General features: G+C 44.6%; 1 protein-coding gene across 2 annotated transcripts in view; it reads left to right on the top strand.

Annotated features, from left to right (window-relative positions):
- lnx1 (ligand of numb-protein X 1) overlaps positions 1-27,192 on the top strand; it is a 277,592-nt gene that overhangs the window by 15,620 nt on the left and 234,780 nt on the right. Inside the window, exon 2 of one of the 2 annotated variants that reach the window (XM_041200624.1) lies at positions 23,189-23,606. The exons of the other annotated variant lie outside the window; for it this stretch is intronic. The gene's annotated coding sequence lies outside the window, so the exon portion shown is untranslated. The remainder of the gene's footprint in view (positions 1-23,188; positions 23,607-27,192) is intronic. 2 annotated transcript variants of the gene reach the window in all.

Raw genomic sequence — 27,192 nt, 5'->3', positions numbered from 1 at the left:
CCCCCCAGCTCCCCCTAACGTCCCCCCAACCCCCCCTCCAACCTTCCCCCAACCCCTACCAAACATACCCCCAACCCCCTCCAAACTTCCTCAACCCCCCTCCAACCATCCCCCAACCACCCTCCAATTTTGCCCAATCCCACTCCGACCATCCCCCCAAAGCCCCTCCAACCTTCCCCCGAGTCCCCTCCAACCTTTCTCCAACCCCCCCCTCCAAACTTCCCCAAGCCCCCTAGCCTTACTCCAACCCCCCCGAACATTCCCCCAATCCCCCTCCAACCTTCCACCAACCCCGCTCCAGCCATCCCCCAATCCCCCTCCAACCTTCCCTCAACCCCCTCCGACAATCCCCCAACCCCCCTCCAACCTTCCCCCAACCCACTCCAAACATACCCCCAACCCCCTCCAACCTTCGTCAACCCCCCCAACCATCCTCGAATCCCCCTCTAACCATCCCCCAAACCCCCCTCCAACCTTCCCCCAACTCCCTCCAAACATACCCCCAACCCCCTCCAAACTTCCTCAACCTCCTCCAACCTTCCCCAAGCCCCCTAGCCTTACCACAACCCCCCTCCAACATTCCCCCAATCCCCCTCCAACCTTCCCCCAACCCCCCTCCAACATTCCCCCAACCACCCAACCCCCATCCAACCTTCCCCCAACCTCCCTCCAGCCATCCCCCAATCCCCCTCCAACCTTCCCCCAACCCCCCTCCAACCTTCCGCAAACCCCCTCCAACCTTCCCCCAACCCCCCTCCAACCATCCCCCAAACCCCCTCCAACCTTCCCCTGAGTCCCCTCCAACCTTCCTCCAACCCCCCTCCAACCTTCCTCTAACCCCCCTCCAACCTTCTTCAAGCCCCCTAGCCTTACTCCAACTCCCCTCCAACATTGCCCCAACCCCTCTCCAATCATCCCCCAATCCCCCTGCAACCATCCCCCAATCCCCCTTCAACCTTCCCCCAACCCTCTTCCAACCTTCCCCAAGACCCCCCCCATCACCCCCAAAGCCCCCTAACCTTACCTCAACACTCCTCTGACCTTCACTCTAATTCCTCCTCCAACCTTCCCTCCAGTCCCCTCTCCAACCTTCCCTCCAACTCCCGCCCTTCTCACACACATGCAGCTTCCAGTTGGTTTTAAAATGACAGGGATTTGACTTAACATTGTTTAAGCAAGAACACTCTTCATTGCTGCTGCTGCTTTTCACCTTCAGGCAAGTTTGTGGTTTTCTGGCAGGCTATCCAAAAAAAAAATCTGGAATTGCGAAACTGCCCGAAGGTCGCAAGCAGCAGCAGCAACTCATGAAATTGACCTGACACTGGCAGACTGATTTTAAAAATATCGGAGCTCTCAGCCTGACAGATCCAGTCTTTTCAAGCTGGTCTTTCAGGGCTGCAGCTCTGGTTGCTTAGCGTGCACGATGATAAACTGTTTGAAGCATTGGGCCCAGGCCTGGGCACCCCCAGGCCCCCCACCAAACCCCAGTGTCTGGCACTATCTGCAGCCCTCTCTCCCAGGCTCTGATATCAAGTTGTTGCTTGACTCATTTCTGGGCTCTCCCTGTTTTGGCCCAAGTTTCCAGACATTCATGAGGAGGGCTTTTCAGAGACAGCTGGGCAGCGTATGCTTTTGTCAGTTCTGGTGTCTAGATCGATGGCTGGGTGGTCTGTCTGGTTTTATTTTTCTTCAACTTTTCTGTAGCAGTTTGATACAACTGCTTGACCTCTTAGGCCATTTCAGAGGGCAATTAAGAGTCAGTCATATTGCTATGGATCTGGAGTCATATGTAGGTCAGACTGGGTTAAGGATGGCAGATTTCCTCCCCTAGAGGGCATTCATGAACCAGATGGGTATTTACAACAATCTAGTGGTTTCATGATCATCATCCATCATCGTTACTGAGGCTACACTTTTATGCCAAATATATAATTAATTGAACTTAAACTGCCCCAGCTGCCATGCTGGGATTTGAACTCATGTCACTGGTATATTAGTCCGGACGTCTGGATTACTAGCCCAGTAACATTGCTATTATGCTACTGTCTGCATTGTAGTCAGAACTCTCTTAAGACGCATCAATAATTGTAAATATGTACCACTTTCAAAAACCCTATGTTAACAATATTGAAAAATGTGCCCATCACTGCCAAAACAGTTTATGTACTGGACAACTTCAAATCCCCAAGAGTTTCCTGCATTTGCCTATGGCTGAGTCATCCTCCTGCTGTACAGGTTGGTCACTCATGTTCTTTCCTCTGCCTCCCAGATTGTGAGTGAGCAGTTCCTGCAAAGTACACTCTAGAAACCACCGCCCCCCCCCCCCGCCCGCCTCCCCCCCAACCCTCGCCTATCCACTTAGTGCAGAAATTTGCAATTATTTTTCAAGATCAGTAACATTGAGCCAGAGTGATTCCACCCAGAGACTTTTCATTCATCAGTGATAGTTCTGGACATTTGTAGCAACTTCTATAGCATTCACCTTTCACAAACAGAACTTGGAAATTCAAATTACTGAATGTTGACTCTAGCCAACTATACTTCAGTGCCAAATTTCCTGTGCTCTCATTGCTGCTTTCTTACTCCTTGACCTTGCAGCTTCATTGCCTTTTGCCTGTACAATCTACTTAAATCCTCTCAAAACAATGTCAGCAAAATCAGCTAATCCTAACAGAGATACCACATTAAAAACAACAATTAATGAAATATCACACCAGGCCTCCAATACTTTTGCTTCATGCATGACTTGTCAGTCAAACCAGGCCAAGTCTGTATTTACAGAAAAAATACCACAGTTAACTACTAACTAGTCAGAAATTATAATTTAGTACTTGGCCACTCAATCTAGTTCAGGACAAACATCTTGTACTTTCATTGATATGAAAAGACTTGTTTCAGGTTTTAATAAATCTGCTCTTTATTGTAAGAGTGGGTGAGAGCAGAGAAAAACGCTTTCTTCTCTTATGAAATGGCTAGTTTATTTCAATTAATTCTTAATGTATGGAGTACAGAAGACTATAAATTTTGCAAGTACTGCATGTTATATTTCAGAAAACCTGACTGACGCAACAATTAAAGTATAGTTTAAGATCTGGAAGACTCATTCTTAGATCGAAGCAGGACTAACTGGTTCTTCATCGTGAATCGTTCTGTCATTGTGAATCATAGCAACAAGTAGCACAATTTTAATACCAAATGCTTTGGTTAACATTGTTTTCACTGTATTTTAATAGCACCTATTTCATTCATCATTTGTCAATTTTGAAGATTCTCATCAATTATGGACAAAGTGCTTGGCTGTTTTGTAATTGTCACCAAATGGGAATTTAACTTTGCTAATGTCAAATAGTAATATAAATAGTTCTAAATCTACTTTTATATATTAGAAGTCTTCTGACAGGAGATCCCCTATTAAAATTCCAGTTGCAGCTGTCAAAACACTGGAGGCCAAGTAAGTCTTTATTACATCCTATTGATTGTAGTGAAGTCACACTTGTGATAAAGCTATACTGTAACCAGGGTTTGAAAGCAGTGTTCTGATGCCAGTCCAGATAGTATCGTCAAAGGTATTAGCCTAGATTTTCCATGCTAAAAGTATGGTGGGACAGGACTTCCGCTTTCCTGACAGTACAATTGCTGACCTTCCATTGTTTCAAATGTCTGTATTGACTTAAGGAGGAAGTTATCCTTAGAAGACTGTTTGCCAGTGTTGCATTATGCACTTTCAGGCAATACTTTTAAAATTTTGGACTCAAACAGTGTATTAAAATGGCCACTAAAAAAAAATCACGTGACCATTAGCATTTTGGGTTCCTGAATCTCAAACAAATACCTAATTAAGTGTGGACATTCACAGCCAACTGAGAAATTCACACATCTTGTTGTTTAAGGATGGACTGTCAGCATTCCAGCCGACTCATCTTTTTGTTTCACCACGGAAAAAAGAAACATCAAAACTCAGTATGCGTTAACCGAAAGTGCAAGGGATCCTCCATTCTATTTTGATGGTTTCTTAGCCAAACTAGACAGGGTGAATTTCAAAGTGTCAAACGACAATACAGGATATATAATCAACAAATCACCTTGCTTTGGACAAAGAATTTTTGAACTTGTACAAGTCACATGTTGAGCATAGCCACATTTTCTATCTGTTTTTAAAACAGCAAAAGCTGCTTGCAGAGAAAGAGAGAGTTCAAAGTTCATCAGGGAAGCCATCAAACCAGCTTCAAGTCAATTATGCAGCCAAGGGAGCAAACAGAAACACCCTGAAAGTAGGAGAAGGACTTTGCCCAACCTATTCCAACTTCAAATTCACCCTCTCCTGGAAATTCAACTACAAGAAATATCACAAATCACTGAGAATCCCCTGCTTACAAGACCTTCACTTCAACTAAAAGCATCAACTCATCTAAGAAACTGCAGGCCTGCCACAAAAGAGACTGAGACAATTATACTTAGTAATTGTATTGATTTTTCTTCATCAATACCTAATCTTTGTGTGAATGATAGTATGTGTAAGGTAATTGAGTGCGACATCATATTCTTTAAACCTCCAGGAAAGTTCAATCTTTCCCCATTATGTAACCAGACACTGGTTTTGTTGCATCCCATGGTATCCAATGATATACGCACTTTTCTATTAATCTTAGAGGAAAAGATAGCCTTGAACAAGGGAGATAGGAATAGACAAGTCTGTGAGATTTTGCTTTCTCTGAGAAGAAAGCTTTGCAGACCTTGAGAGAACTCATGAAAGGTGTTGGAGATTGGCAATAAGACAGTATAGAGTTTGTCAGACCATCTGTTTCTCCTGAAGTTCATTAATTATCAATAATTAACTATCAACACTATCTGGGGGCTACCATCAACCAGAAATAGAAGTGAACCATCCATATAAATACTGTGGCTACAAGAACAGGTCAGAGGCTTGGAATCCTGTGACGAGTAACTCACCTCATGCCTCCCCAAAGCCTGTCCAAGGCACAAGTCAGGAGTGTGATGGAATACTCCCCACTTGCCTGGATGAGTGCAGCTCCCACAACATTCAAGAAGCTGATACCATCCAGGACAAAGCAGCCCACCTGATTTGCACCCGTTGCACAAACATTCTCTCCTTCTACTGCCGACACACTGTGGCAGCAGTATGTATCATCTACAAGATGCACTGCAGGAACACACAGCACCTTCCAAACCCATGACCACTACCATCTAGAAGGACAAGGGCAGCAGGCACATGGGAACACCACCACCTGGAAATTCCCCTCCAAGCCACACATCATCCTGACTTGAGAATATATTGCCATTCCTTCACTGTCGCTGGGCCAAAATCCAGTTGAACAGCCTTGGGATCTGCAGCCTATCAGGCTCAGCATTTAAAGGAAGGTTGTTGTTGAGCATCAAGGTCTGTATCAGATTGTGTGCTGCTGGTGATGATTCAGGTAGGAGTAACCATCAGGAGAACCTAGGAAGACTATTTAATAGCACTGCAGTCAACCATGGACTGTGTGGCTGCTTCAAGAAGATTTGTAGCTAAGGCCCTAAGAGCAGCCTTTGTTCAAACTGTGTTGCTGACTGGAGAGACAGGTCTTTGAGTTTGGAAAGATTAACAACTAATGGCAGGCAAGCATCAGACAGAACTTCATTGATTTCACTGGGATCATTAGGTGTAATATCCAGCAGATCAAGGGTCACGCAAAGTCAATGTCCAATATTAGTTATGTGGCAGGAAGTTGAACAGATGTCTCAGGATAGCAACACATGCATGCCCTCCAGCCAACTTCTTCCAACACCTCTATATGTACAGAATGGAGGCAAGGCAAAGTTATCCATGCAACTGCACAAGTCATAACAGCCTGCAGCATTTCAATCCCAACACTTAATTGGCATGACACAAGGCCCACTTCAGTCCATGCACAGTAGCCAGCTAGCCAGCTATTAGGGATTTGGATAGGGATGTTCATATGCCCCCACATTTGTTCATTCACTTTAACAGATAGAAGATTTTGTATTGTGTGCTGACCTGCGTGTCCAATTCTCAAAATATACACTCATTACATGAGGCTCTGTGCCGGGTGCATTAATCCATAACATTTACTTTTAAAGGGTAAAATATCAAGCATGCTGCAAAGTTGAATCATTGGCTGTCTTGTGCAACTCTCCAATCTACACTCCCTCAAAGAAAGACTGAGTTAGGAGCAGAGGCTTCAAACAAAGAGTCTTATGTTTGTGGAACAAAAATAGGATTGAGTTTGTTGGTCCTAATATTTGTAGCACGACCTTAATTTATTGATCTGGTCATTACTGCTATCTGAAAACTCCGATCTCTTCTAAAAAGTCTACCAGAATTACATGGTCACATGAAATTGTGTGCAGTTGACCGCAAGGTGGTAAATGTGTACTCTATATGACAGTACTCAAGGGCCAGCAGTTTGAGGATCTCAAACATTGGCTTTGTTATACCTCTTGCACCTCTTTATGTGTATCTTGAGAAGCACCATGCAGATTGAGCAGAATAAGCATAATCATGGTGCAATCCTGCAACACTTGCAAACAATGTAGTGCAATAAGATTTTGCTTTTGCAGATGTTCTTAACATTCACATAGCATAATATTTTTCTATTTAGAAGCAGCCCTGGGATCTATGGTATTCCATGTACTGCAACATACACGCAGATGATTGATTCCATAGCTTCGGAAAAGTTGAGTTGGACATGGAAACCTAAATTTTTGGTACATATCCAAGGAATTTAGAAAGACAAATATGGTGATCTGGCACCCCAATTTGTATGAAGGTCATCTAGTTTGTGCTGTATTTTAAGACAAAACACAGCATGGTTGATAGCTGTCGTCCCCCAACATACTAGAAACTGAAGCTGTTATCACTGTCATTCGAACAGGTGAGGCTAGGATTAATGCAGAATCTGTTTCCAAACCCAGGTCAAAACTTGTTTGCTTTCTCAGTGAAAATCTCTGCAGACATTGGCTAAGAACACATAATTGAAGCTAATAGACCCACAGGAGGATATTTCTTCCTCTGCTTCCTTTCTCAGTCTTGCTTCGCCAAAAGTTAAAGAAAACATGCTGGAATGAACCATGTTTTTTTCCGTTATGGATTGTTGCCTAGGAATATGTTTTGTTCATACTTAAGATATAAAAAATGTAAGCCTCAATTCCATTCATAAAATTATCTCATTACAACAATGAATTTCCAGAAATGAAATCTTAAATTCTTAATTATTAATTAATGACAACTAAATTAAAAATAGATTGTTGAACTTGGCAAATCCAAAATGTAAAACTCAAGATTCAAGCTAGAAGTGGAGGATAGAACAGTAGAAAAAAAACAACTATGGAATTCACAGAATTCCTTGTAGATTTCTTGGCATAATAACAGTGAACAGTGTACAGATTTCAATTGTGAGCAGTCCAACTCCATTTTAAGTTATCATAGTGTGCAGTATGGAAAGAGTTGTAACTCTTGTTACATGTTAGAGAAAAAGGACAACTTCTATTGCACAACCCAAGAGGAAAAGGGCGATGTTGGAATGTCCCACGAGTAGTCTGCAATTCATACTCCAACCAATCACAACTATGACTTTGGATTGAATTATTGAATGTTGAAGTTTTAAAAAAAAGTTTGCCAAGAAATAATATTAATTCAGTCTTGCCTAATGTTTAGGTGAAATGTATAGAGATAGGATGACATTTTCTCCATGATGAGTGATAATGGAGTCCACGTGGGCTATACCAGAAAAAAATCTGTTACTACTTAGTATTTTTCTGTTATGTTGCTATCAAGCAGGAAATTTAAGTATGGTGATGTCTACTGGTTGTAATTTTCTCGGCTCTCACAGCTGTGCATTTGGAAGAAATATTATTCAAGTTGGTATGAGATCAATTTTGAAGTGTTGCCATCATTGTCGATGTTAAAGTCTTAATATTTTTGCCTTCTCTCTATGCTTAGTATCCTTAGGTACCAGTGAAATGAAGTAGAAATGAAGCTCAACATTTTTGGACCTAATTCCGGCAGCCATTCAAAATTGGGTGGCTGCCTCCTTGGAAGTTAGAAATATTGTCAGAAAATGCTTCAGGTGAAAAATTCAGCAGGGACCTAGAACTAGGCCAATTTTCTGATTAGATCTGTTAGATTCAGACCGGAAACTAAAGTGGGTCTATTGTGAATATCCAGGCCACTAAATCTGCACCATCTCCTTTGGGAGAAAAAAGTTACAATATTACTCTGTGGAAATAAAATCTTCACAGATGAAGTTATTTAGCGTTTCCCTGTATATTGAAAGGATATAATAGTTTCCTGTGGCTGAAAAGAATAGCATGTCAATTCTTTGTTGAGGAGGTTCCAGTCCAAACATTCCACTTTTTTTCGGAAATATTTTAGCCTGCTTATTCACAATCGATACCTATTCACATTTAAAGCATGATTATCTCAATAGAGCCATTTTAAATATATTTATAATTACCTCTGCCTGGCTGCAGTGCTTAACCTTACAAAGAAATCCATGCAAAATAAATATCCTTGCATGTACATAACACCATTTCTGATATTCTGTGTAAGAGGTGTGGAAAAACTATATAATTTTCTTGCGGTTTTTTTCTTGCAAGAAGACTGGTTAACAAGCTTACCAGTGCACCAGGCGGGCATGCAGTGCCTGTAGCTGACAAGACATCTGTCACTGGAGGGGTTTCTCCCTCACCTGCCCCAAACCACATCAAAAAAATTCTCCATTCTTGGCAACATTCTGGTAAATCTCCTCTGTGCCCTTTCAAGTGCGATCACATCTTTCCTGTCATGTGGCGGCCAGAACTGTATGCAGTACAAAAAAGTACAGTACAATAAAGGGTCCAAGTCTATAGGTGGTGCAGGAGAGGGGTATAAATCATTGATGGTGGCAGGACAGGTTGAGAAAGTGATTAATAAAACATGTAGGATCCTGGGCTTTATAAATAGGGGCATAGAGTACAAAAAAAAGCAAGTTTTGATAGCCTGCACAAAACTCTGGTTCAGTCTCAACTGGATTATTGTGTCCACTTCTGGTCACCACACCTTAAGAAGGGTGTGAAGGTATTAGAGGCTGTGCAGAAAAGATTCATGAGAATGGTTCCAGGGATGAGAAACTTCTGTTATATAGCTAGGCTAGAGAAGGTGGGGCTGTTCTCCTTGAAGAAGGGGAGATTTGATGGAGGTGTTCAAAATTATCAGGAATCCGGGCAGAGGACATAGGGAGAAAATGATCCTGTTGGTGGAAGGATCAGGAACCAGAGGATATAGATTTAAGCTAATTGGCAAAAGAAGCAACCGTGACCTGAAGAATTACCTTTTTTTCCGCAGCAAGTGAATAGGATCTAATATGCATTTCCTGGGAGTGTGGTGGAAGCAGAGACAATCGAGGCCTTCAAAAAAGCATTGGATAATTATCTGAAGAGAAAAAAATTGTAGCACTACAGGCAAAAGGCAGGGAAGTGGAATTAAGTGAGTTGCTCTTGCAGAGAGTCAGCAGGCACATGATAGGCTGAATAGCGTCCTGTGTTGTAACCATTCTATGATTTTATTCTAGTTGTGGCCTAACTAATGTTTTACACAATTCTAGCATATCCTTCATGCTTTTATATTCTATGCCTCAGCTAATAAAGAGAATTATCCCATATACCTTTTTAACCACCTTATCGACCTGTCCTGCTACTTTCAGGGATTTGTGAACATGCACTCCAAGTTCTCTCTGTTCCCCAACACTTCCTCAGTACTGTATTCTATATCACCCTGTCCTCTTTTTTCCCTCCCCAAATGCATTACCTCACATTTCTATGGATTGAATTCCATTTGACACTTTTTTGCCCACCTGTGCATTGTTATCTTCCTGTAGTCTACAGCTTTTTTCATCACATGGCCAATTTTTGTATCAGCTACAAAACCTACTACTCATACCCCCACATTTAAGTTTGAGTTGTTAATATATACTACAAAAGCAGGGGGCTTAGTGCTGGCCCCTGCAGAACCCCAGTGGAAACAGCCTTGCAGTCACAATAACACTCGGCAATCATTACCCTTTGCTTCCAGCCACTGAGCTAATTTTGGAGCCAACTGCCATTTTACCATGGACTCATGGTCTTTTACTTTTCTGACCAGTCTGCAATGTGACACCTTGTCAAAAGCCTTGCTAAAATGCAGAGTACGTTAAATGTATTAGCTTCATTGGCCTTCCTTGTTACCTCCTCAAAAAATTCAGTCAACTTCTCCAAACATGACTGTCCCTTAGCAAATTCATGCTGACTGTTCTTGATTAATCTATAGCTTTGTAAATGATGTTTTATATTGTCCTTCAGAATTTTCCCAATAATTTTCCCACCACTGGGGTTAGGCTGACTGGCCTGCAATTGCTCAGTCCACCCCTTCCTCCCTTTTTAAACAATGATACAATATTAGCAGTCCTATAGTCCATTGGCACCATGCCTATAATCAGAAAGGATCGAAAAATGATGGTCGGAGCCTCTGCTATTCGATTCCTTGCTTCTCCTAACAGCCTGGGATACATCTGGGCCTGGAGATTTATCTACTTTGAAAGATGCCAAACCCCTTGTTGTGATATGATGTACATACCTTTAAGGGAGTGTATATTGAATTGCTATCAATAACAACTACCAAGACAAGATATGATGAAGCGGTCCCATGACTTGTTACCCAGTAACAGTAGAAGTCAGATATGCATACACAGCCCTCCAGTTAATATTGTATGTCTTATCTTCAAATAAAGAACCCACATCAATGTTTTACCAATCCTTGTCGTATGATTGGTGCGTTTACATTGAATAGAAGACTGTAACGCCCTTTAATATTTCTTCTCTTATTATTTTTATTCCTCCTTAACTACATTTTCTGCATCAGCCCCCTCTCTCATTAAGGCAGATGAAATGTATTAATTAAGAACCATGCCCATGTCTTCCGCCTCCACACATAGGTTCCTCTTTTGGTCTGAAGGATTTAGTGCGACATACAATATGGACATCAGAGCTTTTAAAGAACACTGTAACTACTGTTGCCGACCTGAAAGACATCGGGAACAGTACTGCCCACATTGCAGCTACAGGCACATGCACAACTATTCCTGATGCTTTTCCAGTCGGTAGCAGGAGTCGAATATGCACGATGGGCATCAATTTTGCTGCCATAAATAACAGATTACGAAAAGACATGATTGGTTGGCAACAATTCATTCCAGTTCCCAAACTGTGAAGGGATCTCAATCTCAATGAGAGTTTATGTTAGTGCTGCCTCCTTAGGCTAGATCCCGTGTGGTAAGGCTTTATGCAAAGAGTTGCTATGCAGCCCAGGTACCTCCCTTGGTAGATAATGGGACTCCTACTTCCAGGATCATTGTTTTGCATTGGGTAATGAATTTTTTCTTAAATGTTTTCTTCAAAATACTATTTTTATTGATTTTTACCAAAACTGGCTTTCAACTAAATAATACAATCAATCCTCCACATTGGAAGTTGGGAATCTCATTTACTGAAATGTTCTGTTCAAATATCTTCATCATTTACTAAACCATCAGAAGTGTATTTTACAGAGGGAACAGTTGATAAATGATAGATAGATTAGATACAAGAAATTGCAATCAGTTAAGGACTGCACAGACCTAAAAATGGGTAACTTGAACTTAATTCTTAGTCTACGTCAAGCTGGCTTATTTGTTTTAATGGACACAGCTGATACTCTGGGCAGAATCATCCAGTCCCATTGACAGTGGGCAAGCATGGGAGACTTCAGCATGAGGGGCAGAAATGGCTTCACGCCAGCATGAAATCACAATGGGAGCATCCAATGGTGACCGCCATGGCGGAATGAGAATCCCACTGGAGGCCAGCGTGTGCATGATTTGCATCCCTCTAATGGGATGCAAAGTAAGACCCAACTGGAATCCATACCCCCATGCCTATTTACCATTATGCCAGCAGGAAAACAAATTGGCCCAGAACACGTCTGGACAAGTGAGATGTGCAGAAGTCAGGACTGACCTTTAGGACCTTGCTCAGATTGCGGACATCCGAGGAGAAGAAGATACTGGAGCTCTACAGCTACCAGACCCTGGAGGAACACATGCATTTCATGCACGTGGCTCCGCCACGAAGTAGCTCTTGGAAGGTGGGAGGTCTCCGTTGATGCTCCGGGCTTGCTTCAGAACATCACGATCTTGGCCATGGGCTGTTATGGATGATCGACAAAGGAGGGAGGGAGGGAGGAAGCTTTGGTGTGAGTGGAAGAGGAAAGTGTACCAGCGGGGGGGGCGGGGGGGGTGAGGTTGCGGTGGAGGGAGCAACAAAGGTGTCAGGGGGAGGTGAGGTTGGCAGAGGGGGATGAAGTTGTCCATAAGACCATAAGATCATAAGACATAGGAGCAGAAGTAGGCTATTTGGCCCATCAAGTCTGCTCCACCATTCAATGAGATCATGGACAATCTGATAATCCTCAGCTCCACTTTCCTGCCTTTTCTCCATAGCCCTTGATTCCCTTACAGATTAAAAATCTGTCTACCTCAGCCTTGAATATACATAAGCCTCTACAGCCCTCTGCGGTAAAAAATTCCACAGACTAACTACCCTCCGAGAGAAGAAATTCCTCCTCCCTGTTTTAAATAGGTGACCCCTTACTCTGAGATTATGCCCTCTGGTCCTAGATTCTCCCACAAGGGCAAACAACCTCTCAACATCTACCCTGTCAAGCCCCCTAAGAACCTTATATATTTCAATAAGGCCACCTCTCATTTTTTCTAAACTCCATTGAGTACAGGCCCAACCTACTCAACCTCTCATCATGAGAAAATCCCTCCATAGCAGAATCAACCTAGTAAACCTTCTCTGGACCAAAGGTCTTTGGGGATCAAAGGTTACAGGGAGAAGGCGGGAGAATGGGGTTGAGAAACTTATCAGCCATGATTGAATGGCAGAGCAGACTCGATGGGCCGAATGGCTAATTTCTGCTCCTATGTCTTATGGTCTTATGGACTGGGTCCATTGTCAGTATATCTTTCCTTAGATAAGGGGACCAAAACTGTTCACCGTATTCTAGGTGTGGTCTAACTAATGCCTTGTATAGTTTTAGCAAGACTTCCCTATTTTTATATTCCATTCCCTTTGAAATAAAATCCAACATTCCATTTGCCTTCCCTATTACCTGCTCAGGAGGGGAATGTTGGGAGGGGGTGGATGAAGGTGTTGGGCGGTTGAGGTTGGGAGAGGGGGGTTGAAGGTGTCAGGGAGGAGGAGGGAGAATGGGGGGAAGAAGGTGTAATGGGGAGAATACTGCACAAGTGGGGAGGTAGGTGTAAAGGGGAGAGGAGGGTTTAAGGGAGGGAGTTCGGAGGGTAGACAGAGGAAGTTATGAGGGGGGAAGGTGTCCAGAGAGAGGAGGGAGTAAGGGCGGAGGAGGGACTAAGGATTGAGGAGGGAGTAAGGGGGGGATGTCCAGTGAAAGCGCAAGGGAGGGGCCTGTAGAGTCAATGACTGCCTTCTGGGGAGTGAACTGAAGGTTTTTGGCTCGTCAAGTGGGCATGGGTCCAACCTGAACAAGCATAAAATGACGCGCAATGATGTCGGGCAAGCGTCCCAACGTCATCGTGCACTCGCGTGATATTGCGGGTGCGCATGGGAGTCGGCAGCACGCCCACCGACAATTAAGCAGTGGTAGGACGGAATGATGAGTGTGAGGGGGGCAGAGGGAGCTGGTAGGGTGGGAGGGTGAGGGGGCACTGCAACATTAGAAGGGGCGGTGAGGATAGTTGGTGAGTACATAGAGGCAAATAAGGACCATGGGTGTGTAAATAAGGAGGTCAGGGAGGTCAATGTGGATGGGGACGGGATTTTCAGGAAGATAGGGAACATGCACCTAGTAGGGTTTGTAGGTAACAGTGAGGAGATAGAAGGTGATGCCAGGGGGCTCCACAGTGATGGGGGAGAGGACGTGGGTAACTGGAGAGGGGAAAGGATGGGGGAGCTGATCAGAAACTTAATGACTGCCATGTTTTAGAAATCGAAAGTGAGCCTCATGTTGGCTGGGAACAGGTGCAGCATGGGAGTGTGATCAATGGGTGGACGGAGATGAATCTCAGCTCAGATAGACAACTGAAGGAGAACCCGTGCAGGCAGCGTTGAAAATGCTCAGGATATTGAGATGTGTGAAATATCAAGGATCCGTGTGTGTGGGAGAAAGCTTGCTCAAGGCTCGAAAAGGTCCTGCCACACACACACTTCTCCCTCCAGAATCACTCGTGGGCCAGCTGTGTGCAGCTGAACTGCTAGTGGTGGCAGGGTAGTGGGGGGATGCAGGGGGAAGCTGGTAAATGAAGCTGAAAGACAACGCTACACATTATTCAGTGAAAGTGAATATATTTTCAGATTATAAAGTGACAAAATGTGTTCACCCTGTGCAACCATCTGGTGATCAGAATTTCTTAACTTCTCTAGACCTACCATTTCTTCTAAGTGCTGCCCTGACATCTGCAGCAGGGGTGGAGACAGCCTGTGCAGTGGTTGGCCCGGTTGCCTCTGATGGCTTTGGCATGGGTCCTCTGGAAAGCCGAGACCTGGATGTCCCTGACTTGCTGTGGCTGTCCTCCTGTGGGCCAGATGCTCCGTCTGCAGTGACCAAGAATGAGGTTGAGACGGTCACAGGCAAAGGAGACTCAGAGGGCGAGGACAGGAGATGACTCCCCTGCCACCACTAGCAGTTCAGCTGCACACAGTCGGCCCACGAGTGATTCTGGAGGGAGAAGTGTGTGTGTGTGGGGCAGGACCTTTCAGAGCCTCGTGCAAGCACTCTCCCACGCCCTAGATCCTTCCCCCATCACACTCATCTCAACATCCTGAGTATTTTCAATGCTGCCTGCGGGGGTTCTCTTTCAGTTGTTCATCTGAGCTGACCTGCATCTCCGCCCACCCATCTCTAAGATTCCTAAGTGGATGACCCAGGGGTGTCCAGTTGCTGCTCCTCCTCCCTTCGGGTGCCCGAGGGCCCCAGTCTGACTCCTTGAGGGGAAGGAGCACCTGGAGGGACGTCGAGGTGCCCGTCTCCCTCTTGCATTGCCACTGCAGGAACTCACCCATGGCTACCGCGATGGAGTACAGGTCTGTGCGCATCTCTGCGTTCTGCTGGACCAGGGTCTCCATGGCGTCCGTCATCCTCCCCTTCCCATGGGGACCTCCATGCATACACATGTGGGTTCCACTTCATCTGGGAGCAGACAAATGCACTCCTCCGTCTCGCGTGCTACTCTGTTGAGGGCTTCCGACAGCTCTGATGTGATGTTCCTCCGCCTTCTGTTGACTCTCCACGATGAGCTGGAAGGCCGAATCCAGAGGCTCATCATCTAATTCAGACCTCACAGATGCCTCTTCCCCAGGAGTCCTCTGAGTGCCAGGGAGCGTGGCTGAACCTGCTTCCTCTTATGGCAGATACATGTCTGTGCGATGACCATCAGATTGTGAACGTAAGCCTGCTCTAATCTAGGTCCCACTGAGGTGTGTGTCACAGTGCTAGTGGAAGGTGTAGGTTAGCATCGTGATGGGTCTTCAAGCATGCTGTCCTCAGAGCCCTCCTCCAAGGCACTCTCGGAGCTGGGGTCGGGTCAATGTTGCCTGAGGGCGACATGTCAGATGTGTCCTTAAAGACCCGCCACTGCGCACACCCACACCCTCCACCAATGCAGCGACACACACCTTGGTGGGACCTGGATTAGAGCAGGATTGGATTCACAAACTGGTGGTCACCGCAGGAACACATGCCCGTGTCAGATGTGCCTAGGACAGAAAGTGGAGATTATTAGTGTTTGGTAGTCACGTTGAACACAGAACAGTGGACTCAAAGTAGCGTTGTGGGAGGGATCATGTGGTGCAGGATCCTCATGTTGGTGTTTGCCACCAACCTCACCATCACTGCAGGAGTGAAGACCTTGATGTTTTGCACTCCATCCCCGGTCTGGGACCTCCCCTATTGATTGTGCGCGATCTTTTTCCTGTATAAAGAGAGATGGAGGAAGTGTGAACAAGGTGCATGCCAGGCCAAATGAGAAGGATGCCAGTCATGTGTGTGCGTTGAGTGGACAGAATGAGGTGGAAGTCTCCAGAGGAGATGAGGCCAGATGCAGATGTGAGGGTGTATCTGAGACAGAGTGATGATTTCCCCTGAGCTGTCAGTGAGTGAGCACCAGTGAGTGTGTGAGTTTAGAGTGATGAGATGGTTGCCTTATCCTGGCAGCACGGATGAGATCATTCATCCGTTTTCTGCACTGGAAGGCCAACCTCTTGTACACAGCATTGGCACTGACCACCTCTGCCACTGCCTCCCAAGCTGGAGTGGTGAGACTGATGGACCTCCTGCGGCCAGGGCAGAGTAAAGGCCATCGCAGCGGGCGGCCTCAGCATCCAGAAGGCATCACAGGGATGGATCACTGAATCAAGAGGCTGCATTCTTCACTGGGGCAGTGGTGAAGGAATGAGATGGTGGGCAAATTGGATCTGGCATGTTTCCCATGAATGCATCATTCCACTATTAATGAGACAGGACGCATCAGGAAGGGGAAGAAATGGCGCGAAAACCTGCCATTGTGGCTGGTGGCTAAAACGTCTTTTTTCACACCTGCTACCGCACTTAGTGCAAATCTGTTCGATTCTGCCTTCTGTCACTAACACTGGGACTGCATCTGAACATGTGCAGGAAGTGCTCCCCCTAGTGTTGTGGTGTAAATAAGAACAGCTGTTGAGAGTGGAGAATGAAAAGGCAGTGAACAGATCACTGGAATAGTTAAACCTGGAGGTGATAAATGCAAATACATGAACTCCAGTGGCAGATAAGCTATGGCAAGGGGTGAGGCAGGCAATTTTTGAGATGGAAGTCGGCAGTCTTTATGATGGAGAGGACTTGAGGTTGGAAGCTCAGCTTGTTGTATGTTGGTTTGTCTAGCTTCAGAATGATTACTGAGACATGGGTAAATTCAAACAAAAGCTGGCTTATTTTATACAACTGGACTATGTACAGCTATCCATGACTAGGTGTTACACTGCTGAAGCCATGAACATTCTCCCCTCCTCTCCACGTCATGTGTTGTCTTGCATTATCATTATGGGAGGTGCTGTTTACTCAGTCCCATACATTAATCTTTACAAACCCTAATGCTACATCACCCCCCAAAGTTTTCATCCATATTTTTTACATTCATGTTTACATACTACCCCATCACCCCCAAGTCTCTGACATCACAAATTCAATCTGTCAGGAAGCTTCACAGCTGATCATGTTCTTGTCAGACTTGGAAAATCAGTATTGCGTTTCTGAACTCCTTTTTCTTGACTTGGATGGTCTTCATTGAGAGTTGTAGCATCTGCTTTTTATTAATTTCTGACTCAGCGTCTGGTTCTTCCAAATGTACGACTGATTGTCCCATTTTTGATGATTAGAAATAAAATGTTTCCAGTTTCTACATATATTACTTTCTGAAGCATGTATTAAATAAGATCTCTTTTGACTGTTATCTCTCTGGGCTATAACTCTTTCTTTCTCTTGGACTGTCTTCTGGATCTGAAAGGAGTAAAATGAGGGAAAATGTGAAATTGTCCATTTTGGCAGGAAGAATAAAAAAAGCTTATTGTCTAAATGGTGAGCGGTTGCAGAGCTCTGCGTTGCAGAGGGATCTGGGTGTCCTCGTACATGAATCACAAAAGTTTAGTATGCGGGTACAGCAGATAATTAGGAAAGCTAATAGAATGTTATCGTTTATTGTGAGGGGAATTGAATATAAAAATAGGGAGTTTATGCTTCAATTGTACAAGACACTGGTGAGGCCACATCTAGATTACTGTGTACAGTGTCGGTCTCCTTATTTAAGGAAGGATGTAAATGCATTAGAAGCAGTTTATAGAAGATTTTCTAGACTAATACCAGGAATGGGCGGGTTGTCTTATCAGGAATGGTTGGACAGACTAGCCTTGTATCTGCTGGAGTTTAGAAGAGTAAGAGGTGACTTGATTGAAACATATAAGATCCTGAGGGGTCTTCACAGGGTGGATGTGGAGATGATGTTTTCTCTTGTGGGAGAATCTAGAACTAGGAATCACTAATAAGGTATCGCCTATTTAAGACAGAGATGAGGAGAAATTTTTTCTCTCAGTGGGTAGTGAATCTTTGGAACTCTCTTCCTCAAAAGGCAGTTGAAGCAGAGTCTTTGAATATTTTTAAGGGAGAGGTAGATAGATTCTTGATAAACAAGAGGATGAAAGGTCACCTGAGGTAAGCGGGAGGTTACAATCAGATCAGCCATGATCATATTGAATGGCAGAGCAGTCTCAATAGGCTGAGTGGCCTACTGCTGCTCTTAATTCATATGTTCATGTGTTTGTATCTGGACTTGATCCATTTCTTCCTCTTTTTACTGTTATACTTTTCACATTTCTCTCTCTCTTTATTCGATTTGGAGGTTTTATCCCTCTCTTTGCATTTTGCATGCTCCCTATCCTTGCTTCATGAGTTTGCCCTCTTTCCTTTGTTTTATTTTCTGTCCTTCCTTACTTCTGGAGTGATGTCTCTCGTTTTTGAACTCTCAGATAGTCCTGGACTTCTAGCCCTGGACTTCTAGCCCTGGAAGTAATTCTTTGGGTAGGATGGGAGGAATCCACCTGCTTAATGTCTTTGTTCCCCTCAGAATCTAGCAAACCTGGTTTATCAATAAGTTCACTTTCTTATCACATAGAAAGGGCAGACATTATGTGGCTTGGTTCTATGTCTAGCTTTGACTCCTTTGATTGCTAGTATCCTTGATGACTACTTTTTGGGAATGGATAGGTACAGATGCACTTTCTAGAAGGTCGCCACTGTTGGATGAATGTAGTATTTCAACAGAGTATTTGGTCAACAGATTTTCATCTTCCACTTTTGAAGCAATGCTACAGAGTGATGAATGATCATTCTCATTCTTGTGTTTTTTTCTGGTCTAATTCTTTTCACTGTGCATTCGTTGTGCATGAGTAGACTTCCCCCTCCTGAACATCCTATTGCAAAACAGCTGGACTATCGATCTCTGTGAAGCATGTCAAAAAGTCAGTGCTGAAGTCACAAACCAAATCTTCGTTGCAGCTGGATAGCTTCAGGGATTCATTTCTGAAGTCACCCTTGGATTCTTGCTGATTGACTTCCACTTTTTTGATAAGATTGAGGTCAATACAAGCTCTTCTACTTAAAAGAGAGAATTCCTGATTCTGTAGGACATACAATGTTTCTAATATCTGCTTTCCCTTGTACTGGAATGTTGTCTGTAACTTTCCCTTAACCTTTGGTTTGACTCGTCCTGGACCATATAGGATGTCCATTGGCTGCAGGCAATGTGTTCGTAACCTGATTCATTGATAAAACCATTACACTTGCTCCTGTAGCTAGTTTAAAGTTGGGGATATGTCCGTTGTCGTATGCGTCTACATTCCAGAATGCCTGCTTGGGGTCATTGATCTCGCTAGGAAATATTTTTGATCCTCTTCTGGCAGAAATTCTTCAATGTCCTTGTGCATAAAGAATTTTGCTTTGAAACCTCTGAAGTTAGAGGCATGTCTTCCTGAAATGTCCAATTCTTCTGCAGCAAAAGCATTCTGTAATGTTTGCAGGACACTTTGTGCCTGTGGGCATTTTTGGTGCCACAGTACTGGCAGGGTTTTTAGGCACCTTGTATTTTCAATCCAAATTGTAACTTATTTTCTGATGCTTCTTTTACGTTCCTGGGATAAAGGAACTATATGGTCACTGGAGGTTTCCTGAGCCAAAGTTTTTCTTCACTTCTCAGTATTGCCCTGTTCTGTTTACAGACCTTTGTTGTGTCACCAGCTGTATTGCTTTTTCAAAGGTGAGGTCTTCCTTAGAGTGCAATAAGTCTGATAGGGATTCATCAGTAACACCAACTACAATGCAGACTCATATGAATTAGGTTTTTAGATCGACATAACTCACCTCCTTCAACCAGCCTGTAAAGGTCATAAATAAAAGCATCTACTGGTTCACCTGGTTTCTGGATCATTTTGTTCAATTTGGCCCTTTGCAGAATCTTATTGCTCCTCAGGTTGAAATAGTTATCAAAGGCTTTTAATACTTCTTCAAATTTGTCAGAGGTTTCATTGATGCCCTGTCTTGCAATAACATCATCTGCTCCTCTTCCAATGGAGTAATGTGTTAACATGTTCCACTTCAGACTTACTGTCCAATCCTGAAGCAATTTGGAACCTTAAGAACCGTTTTCTCCAAAGTGCCCAGTTTGTCCTTCCATGTGTTCAAGCTTTTAGGTAGCATAAATTTAGGATCAATGGCTTTTCTGAGCTTTCAGGTGGTTTACCTGGAGTTTCAAATTCTCCTTCCAGTATTTGAAGTTTCCTCACGCTGTTCAGCCTCTCACTGAGACCGGCTGAGGTTATTGTCTCTCAAAGAGGGGATCTTTCAGCTGGACTTGGTATTTATTTTTTGAATGCTGCAAAGTTGTTAAAAGCTACTTTGCTGTAGGTTATTTAAATAGTCTCTTCACTCTCTTCCCCTGGAGCTTGGAGTATTTGCAGCCATTTTCTTTTCTTTTATGCTGCCTTGCGGTTACCGTGTGTCATGGGGCCAACCTCGGACCAGGACTACAGAGTTTTCCGTAACCTGCCCTTGCAAGGGATCTAACTTTCCCAATACTGCCTGCCCAGTGCGCCGTTAAAATTTATTTTTACCCTTCTTAAGGGTTGCTTACCAGTTCTACAATCTTTGTTTGGTTCTCCGACTTGAAGCCTATGATCGCTGGACCAGGATTTTCTTCACAGGCCACCACGTGCTGTGGTGTAGCCCTGAATGACTTTGAAAGTTGATTCGCTGACTCTTCCTGCCTCCACTTCATCTTTGAAGCAGCTTTGGAGTTGCTCAGCTGTGCCTTACAGAGTTCTGCAGATTTGGCACCACTTTTGCAGGTCTGATATTTCATATTCTTTAAAGTTGAATTTTCAGTGCTTTGGGACCCATCCCACCACTGCCACCATGTTGTATGTTGGATTGTCTAGCTTTGGAATGATAACTGAGACATAGGTAAGTTCAAGTAACCACTGGTTGATGTTATACCACTGAACTATGTACCATAGACCAGGTGTTATACTGCTGAAGCCATGAACATTCTCTCCTAGTCATGTGTTGTCTTACATCATCATTATGGGAGGTGCCATTTACATAGTCCTTCACATTAACTCTTAAAAATCCTAATACTACACAGCTCTTAATTGAACAGGGCACTGAGATTGCAATCAAATTCAGCCTGGGAGAGTGGGCAGGAAAGGGCAAGAGTCAGTGACAAGGTTATGGAGTTTATCGAGTGGGGCAAAGACAATGTCATTAGTCTTTCCAATGTTTAAATAGAGGAAATATGTTTTTTTTCAAGACTGCATGTCAGATCAACAGTCTGATGGCACAGATGAAGTTGAGAGGCAGAGGGAAGTTATTTATCAGCATATGTGTGGAACCTGATCCTGTATCTTCAGATGATGTCAGAAGGGGCAGTACACAGATCAGGAAAAGGTGGTGGTTTTAGGACTTTGGAGGTGACAGTTCAGGGACAGGAAAAGAGATCAACAGTTGCTACAGCTGTGCTCAAATAGGTAAGAGTGTAGCCAAACAATGGTACTCCCACCGAGTTGAACGACTGAGCAGAGCCATTGGCAGAGGATGGTGTGATCATTTTGAAAGTTGAAGAGAAATTGAGGAGGTATAATGCACCAAGGTTAAGAATGTTCTTAATGTGCATTTTGGGCTGTTTCAGTGCTGTGGAATAGGTGGAAAGATAATTGTGATTCAGAGTGTACTTAATCATCTTGTTTGTATTCATATGTTAGGTTAATTTTAAATCTTTGAAACTGATTTAACAACGGTGAAAGAATTTGCTGGAAATATCCTTATAGTGGTTCATTTTGGTATGATAGGTACTTAAAGTGATTTTTTTTTCCAGCAGTAAATGTGTGGTGAAGGGTAAAGGTTTGTGCTTGGTTTTAGAATCCCATTTTAGTGGCTAGAAGAAAGCTGTGACCTTGAAAGCTCACAGAAACTTCCAGAGCAGGGTCATAATAGCTCAGCTCAGTTGAAACACTAGGGCTGTTCACATGTCATTCATCTGGCCCTTTTAATGCTAATAGGTCCTGCTCATTATATACTAAGGTAGTTCACCAGTCATGGTGGTAATTTGCTTTAGCGTTCACACTAAAGTTGTCTACAGTGGTGTAGTAATTAACATCATTTAAGGTGACGGTCAAGGAAATTCCAATGTTCAAAAGTAGGAAGGAATATGCTGGCTTTTTGGGGGTATATTCAAAAGGCAAAACCCTAAGCTATGGCCTGCTGTTTCAATTTGCATGAAAAAACAATGTGCAAGTCTTAACAAGCATGCTATACAGAGCAGCTTTACAAGCCAGGGCTGTGATAGCATTCACTTTCAAACCGCCTGGGGGTAAAAAAAACTCACATGGGTCTGAGGTGTTCATGTCTGCGAATATTAAATGTTCTTGTTGAATGCGATCCTGAGTGGATTGTTCATGGGCCAAGCCTTGCTGTTGACAACACTAGTTGGCTTTGTTGCCCAGTGAGATTTTAGAATGTGTTTCAGTTGCAAAGCCTATTGCTACTTGTTTTCATATACAACTGTCCATAGATAGAGCATAGGAGACTGGCCAGCCATTTTTTAAAACATTGAGTCAGTTTTGAGAGAGAGATTAATTGGTCAATCATACATATAAAAAGAAATTGTTTGGAACTTTAAAATAAATAGTTCTTTTTCAAATGTTAATCTCCTATCTGTTCTTTGGCTCAATTAGGAGCATGTTTGTCATCAGGACTTGAGTTCAAAAGTCAAGGCTGACAGTCCAATGCAGTGCTGAAGGAGTGCTGCACTGTTGGAGGTGCTGTCTTTCAGCACTTTCAGCTGAAAGCCCTGGCTGCCCTCTCAGGTGGATTTAAAAGATCCCATGGCACTATTTTGAAGAAGAGGAGGAGAGCACAGCCCCTGTTCAAGCCAATATTTAACCCTTAATCAACATCACAAAAATGGTGCGGAATCGTCCCAGATTTGCGCTAAGTGCTGTAGCGGGAGTGAATAAAGGCACAATGGTGGATTTTCACATTGTATTACCTCCTTCCCAGCAGGTCACACCTCATTAATAATGCATTCACGGGAAGGACTCTAGATCGCTGGCGGGTGGGCTTGGATTTGCCTGCCACACCGTGACCTCAGTGCTTCCTCACTCCGGGCATCATATTTAAGCCGCACCTGGTTACAGTCTACTTCATGTCTACAGCCCAGGACTGCTCCAGGCAACAGATGACCCCTACAGCAAAGAAGATGGCAGCCCCTAGATTTACTGAACCCTCTCTGGGGCACCTGTCGGACACAGTAGAAGTCCATCGCGATGTCCTCTACCTCCGCTCTGGTCACAGGAGGTCCACCAGGGTCACCAATCCAGCTTGAGAGGTGGTGGTAGAGGCGGTCAATGCCACCGGAGCACAGAGGAGGTTGGCCATCCAGTGGAGGAAGAGGATGAATGGTATCATCTGTTCTGCCAGGGTAAGTCAATCGCCACATCACCCTCAACTCACACACTCACAAACCCATCACACATCCACACGGACGTCACACCTCAAGGGTCAACATCACTAACTCTCACACACATCCTCACATCTCCTTCAGGCTCGTATCCTCTGGAGCTCACGTCTCCCGTCCATGTCTTCACTCAATTTGTAAACATTCCATGTAGAGCTATGTGTCCTGCTCACACTCTCTCCATCTCTTTTCATGCAGGAGAAACTGGCTCACATCAGTAGGGAGAGGTCCCAGATGGGGGTGGAGTGGCCCATATTTGGCCCCTCACTCACTTTGAGGTGTGCCATCACATTGACTGGTGAGGATGTGGGCTGTGCCTGCGGCAATGGTGAGGTTGATGGAGCACCCACATGAAGATCCTGCCCTCTCTCAACACAAGTGTGTTACTGACACACCCTCACCCTTCCAGTCTCCCGCTGCCCCCTCTCACACACATCATTCCCTCCTACCATATCTACCCTCAGCTCGCTCCCCAAGAGGCAACTATTGACTCCACAAACCCCTCCCTCGAACATTCACCTGGACATCCCCCGGTCCTTACTCCCTCCTCCATCTTTACTCGCTCCTCCACCCTCACTCCCTACTCCCGCCAGACACTTTTCCCGCTCCAAATTCCCTCCTCCCCCCGGATACCTTTCACCTCCAGACTCCTTCCTCACCCATGGACACCTGCCCCCTTTAAACTCCATCCCTTACACCTTCCTCCCCCTTACCCCTACCTCGCCACTTGCAGCATTCTCCTCCATTATACCCTCCTACCCCTGTACTCCCTCCACACCCATACTCCCTCCTCCCTTTAGACACCTTCCTTCCTCCCCAAACACTTTCATTCCCCCCCCCACCGCCAACCACACCCTCCCCCACACCTTCTTTCCCCCATTCCCACCCTCACGCCCACCCCCAACCAAACAGTACACCTTCACTCTCCCAGTCACACGTAGACCTTCCTCTCCCACTGCCCCCACACCCTCCACCCCCGGTACACCTTCCTGACCCCCACTCACAGCTGGACCTTCCTCTTCCCGCCTCACCAATCATCTGTAGCAGCCCATGGCCAAGACCATGGTGTTCCGAAGCAGACCCAAAGCATCAATAGAGACCTCCCACCTTGCTGTTTTGTGGCGATGCCATGTGCATGAGGATCCACTAAGCATGCAATGCATGTGTTCTTCCAGGATCCGGTAACTGTAAGGCTCCAGTGTTTTCTGCTCCCCAGATGCCCATGATCTGGGCAAGGCCCAATGGTATGTCCCAACTTCTGCACATCACACTTGTCCATCCATTACTGGGATGCAATCGTGTTCACACCGGCCTCCAGCAGGATCCGCATTCTACCAGGGCGGACACCATCGGATGATCTCACTGTGATTTCACACCAGCGTGAAGCCAATTTCTGCCCCTCACATCAAATTGTCGTTCACCCCCACAATCCCCGTCATGACGCCCACCACCAACAACAGGACCAGACGATTCTGCCCCAGTTTATCTGGTCATTATCACATTTTTGTTTCATTGGAGCTTGCGATGCTAAAATTAGCTGCCACATTTGCTGTATTACAACGGTGACTATACTTCAAAATTAATTCATTTATGGTAAAGCATTTTGATCTGTGCAGTGGTCATGAAAAGCACGGTATAAATGCAAGTTTTTCATAAAATATTATCTCAGTTAACTTTATTATGGGCAGAATTTTGCCCTCGGATGGCGGGTGGGCCCCACCGGCTCAGCGGCGGGCGGACAGCCGACCCCTGCCACCAAAATAGGGCCTGCCGCCATTTTGAGTGGGCGGGCCAATTAAGGCCTGCCCATCGGCCTGCCCGACAGGAAGCGCTATGTGCTTCGTGTGCAGGAGGGAGGGATTCCCCATTTGTCAAAGTGCACTCTTTCATGCATGTGCACAAAAGAGCACACTACTCCCTGAGGCAAAGTCCTGTCTCAGGGAGATTCGTGACAGGTAAATACAGTCTAAAAATAGATAAACATTAAAATTATTAACATGTCCCCCTCATGTGACAACTTATTAAATGTTTAAAAAACAGACATGAAACTTCAACCCGCCAGTGGATGAAGTTTCATGGATAACCTGGAGCCCGCTGGGGCTCCTGGCCTGCCCGCCAGCCTTAAGCTTGGACAGGCAGGTCTTCAATTATCTTAACGAGTCTATCAATGGCCTCAACTGACCAGTGACAGGTCGGCGGGCGCACAGCTGGTTTCACTGTCTGCCCGCCTTCCTAAAAATTTAAAGGGACCGAGATGACATCGGGGATTCCTCCTGACGTCATCCCACATCATTTTCCCCTCGGCGAGCGGGCCCCGCCCCCAAATCGCCAAGGGGAAAATCCTGGCCTATGACACAGATTTAAAGCTACTTTATGTTGTACGTCACTAGGACATTTGAGGTGATAGTTTTGTTCATGAAGGGTTAAGTTGATATGATCAATGTTCTGCTTGACATAGCTGCTGTGTTACAAAACTTAGCAGAAGAGTAGAGGCTTGTAAAGGGTAGGGCCTACATTCTTCATTGATAATGTGATGGCTAACTTAAATAATCTAATATTAAAGCAAATTACCAAAATGCTTTATTATTTATTATAGTAGTTAGTACATTGTTTTGGGGAAAAGACCCTTTTACTTTACAGCGTTTCTTTCATATTATATAAATCTTAATTTAGCAACATTGGACCTAGGAGCAAGTGTAGGCCATTCAGCTCTTCAGGACAGCTCCACCTTTCAAGAAGATCATGGCTACTCTGATTGGTCAACTCCACATTCCTGTCTGCTCTGCATAAACCTTAAAGCCCTTGCCAATCAAAAATCAATCTAACTCAGCCTTGAATAAATTCAGTGGCCCAGCCTCCATTGCTTTCTGGAGAAGGGAATTCCACGGACTAACGAGTCACTGAGAGAAGAAAAGTTCCTCATTTTCATCTTAAAACATAGAATTCTTATTCTTAAGCTGTGTCTCCTAGGCCTAAGTCTCCCCCACAAGAGGAAACATCCTCCCAAGGAGAGATTTAGGAGCCCTGACCACTAAATGATGGGCATTGTTGTGGGCAGGACGGGAAAAATTGGAAGCTGACAATGATGCCTGCCGCTGACGGGACTGGAAAACCCTAGCCCCATTATCCATCCTATCAAGTCCCCTCAGGATCCTATGTTTCAATAAGATCACCACTCATTCTTCTAAGCTTCAGTGGGCATAGGCCCAACCTATTCAACCTTTCCTCATAAGGTAAGCCCTTCATCCCAGTCAAGTGAACCTTCTCTGAACTGCTTTTGACGTACTTATATCCTTTTTCATTTAAGGAAACCAAAACTGTACACAGTTTTCCAGATGAGGTCTCACCAAGGACCTGTACAGCTGCAATAAAACTTAATTACTTTTATATTCCTAATCCCTTTCAGTAAATGCCAATATTCTATTTGCCTTCCTAATCATTTACTGTACCTACATACTAACTTTTTGTGATTTGTGTACCAGGACACCCAGATCCTTCTGTACCACCGAGTTCTGCAATCTCTCGCCACTTATATTGTATACAGCTTTTC

This window comes from Carcharodon carcharias, chromosome 1 (assembly GCF_017639515.1).
Source record: "Carcharodon carcharias isolate sCarCar2 chromosome 1, sCarCar2.pri, whole genome shotgun sequence".
NCBI lineage: Eukaryota > Metazoa > Chordata > Chondrichthyes > Lamniformes > Lamnidae > Carcharodon > Carcharodon carcharias.
The sequence above is the reverse complement of the archived record's forward strand: the minus strand, read 5'-3'. Positions and strand labels throughout refer to the sequence as shown.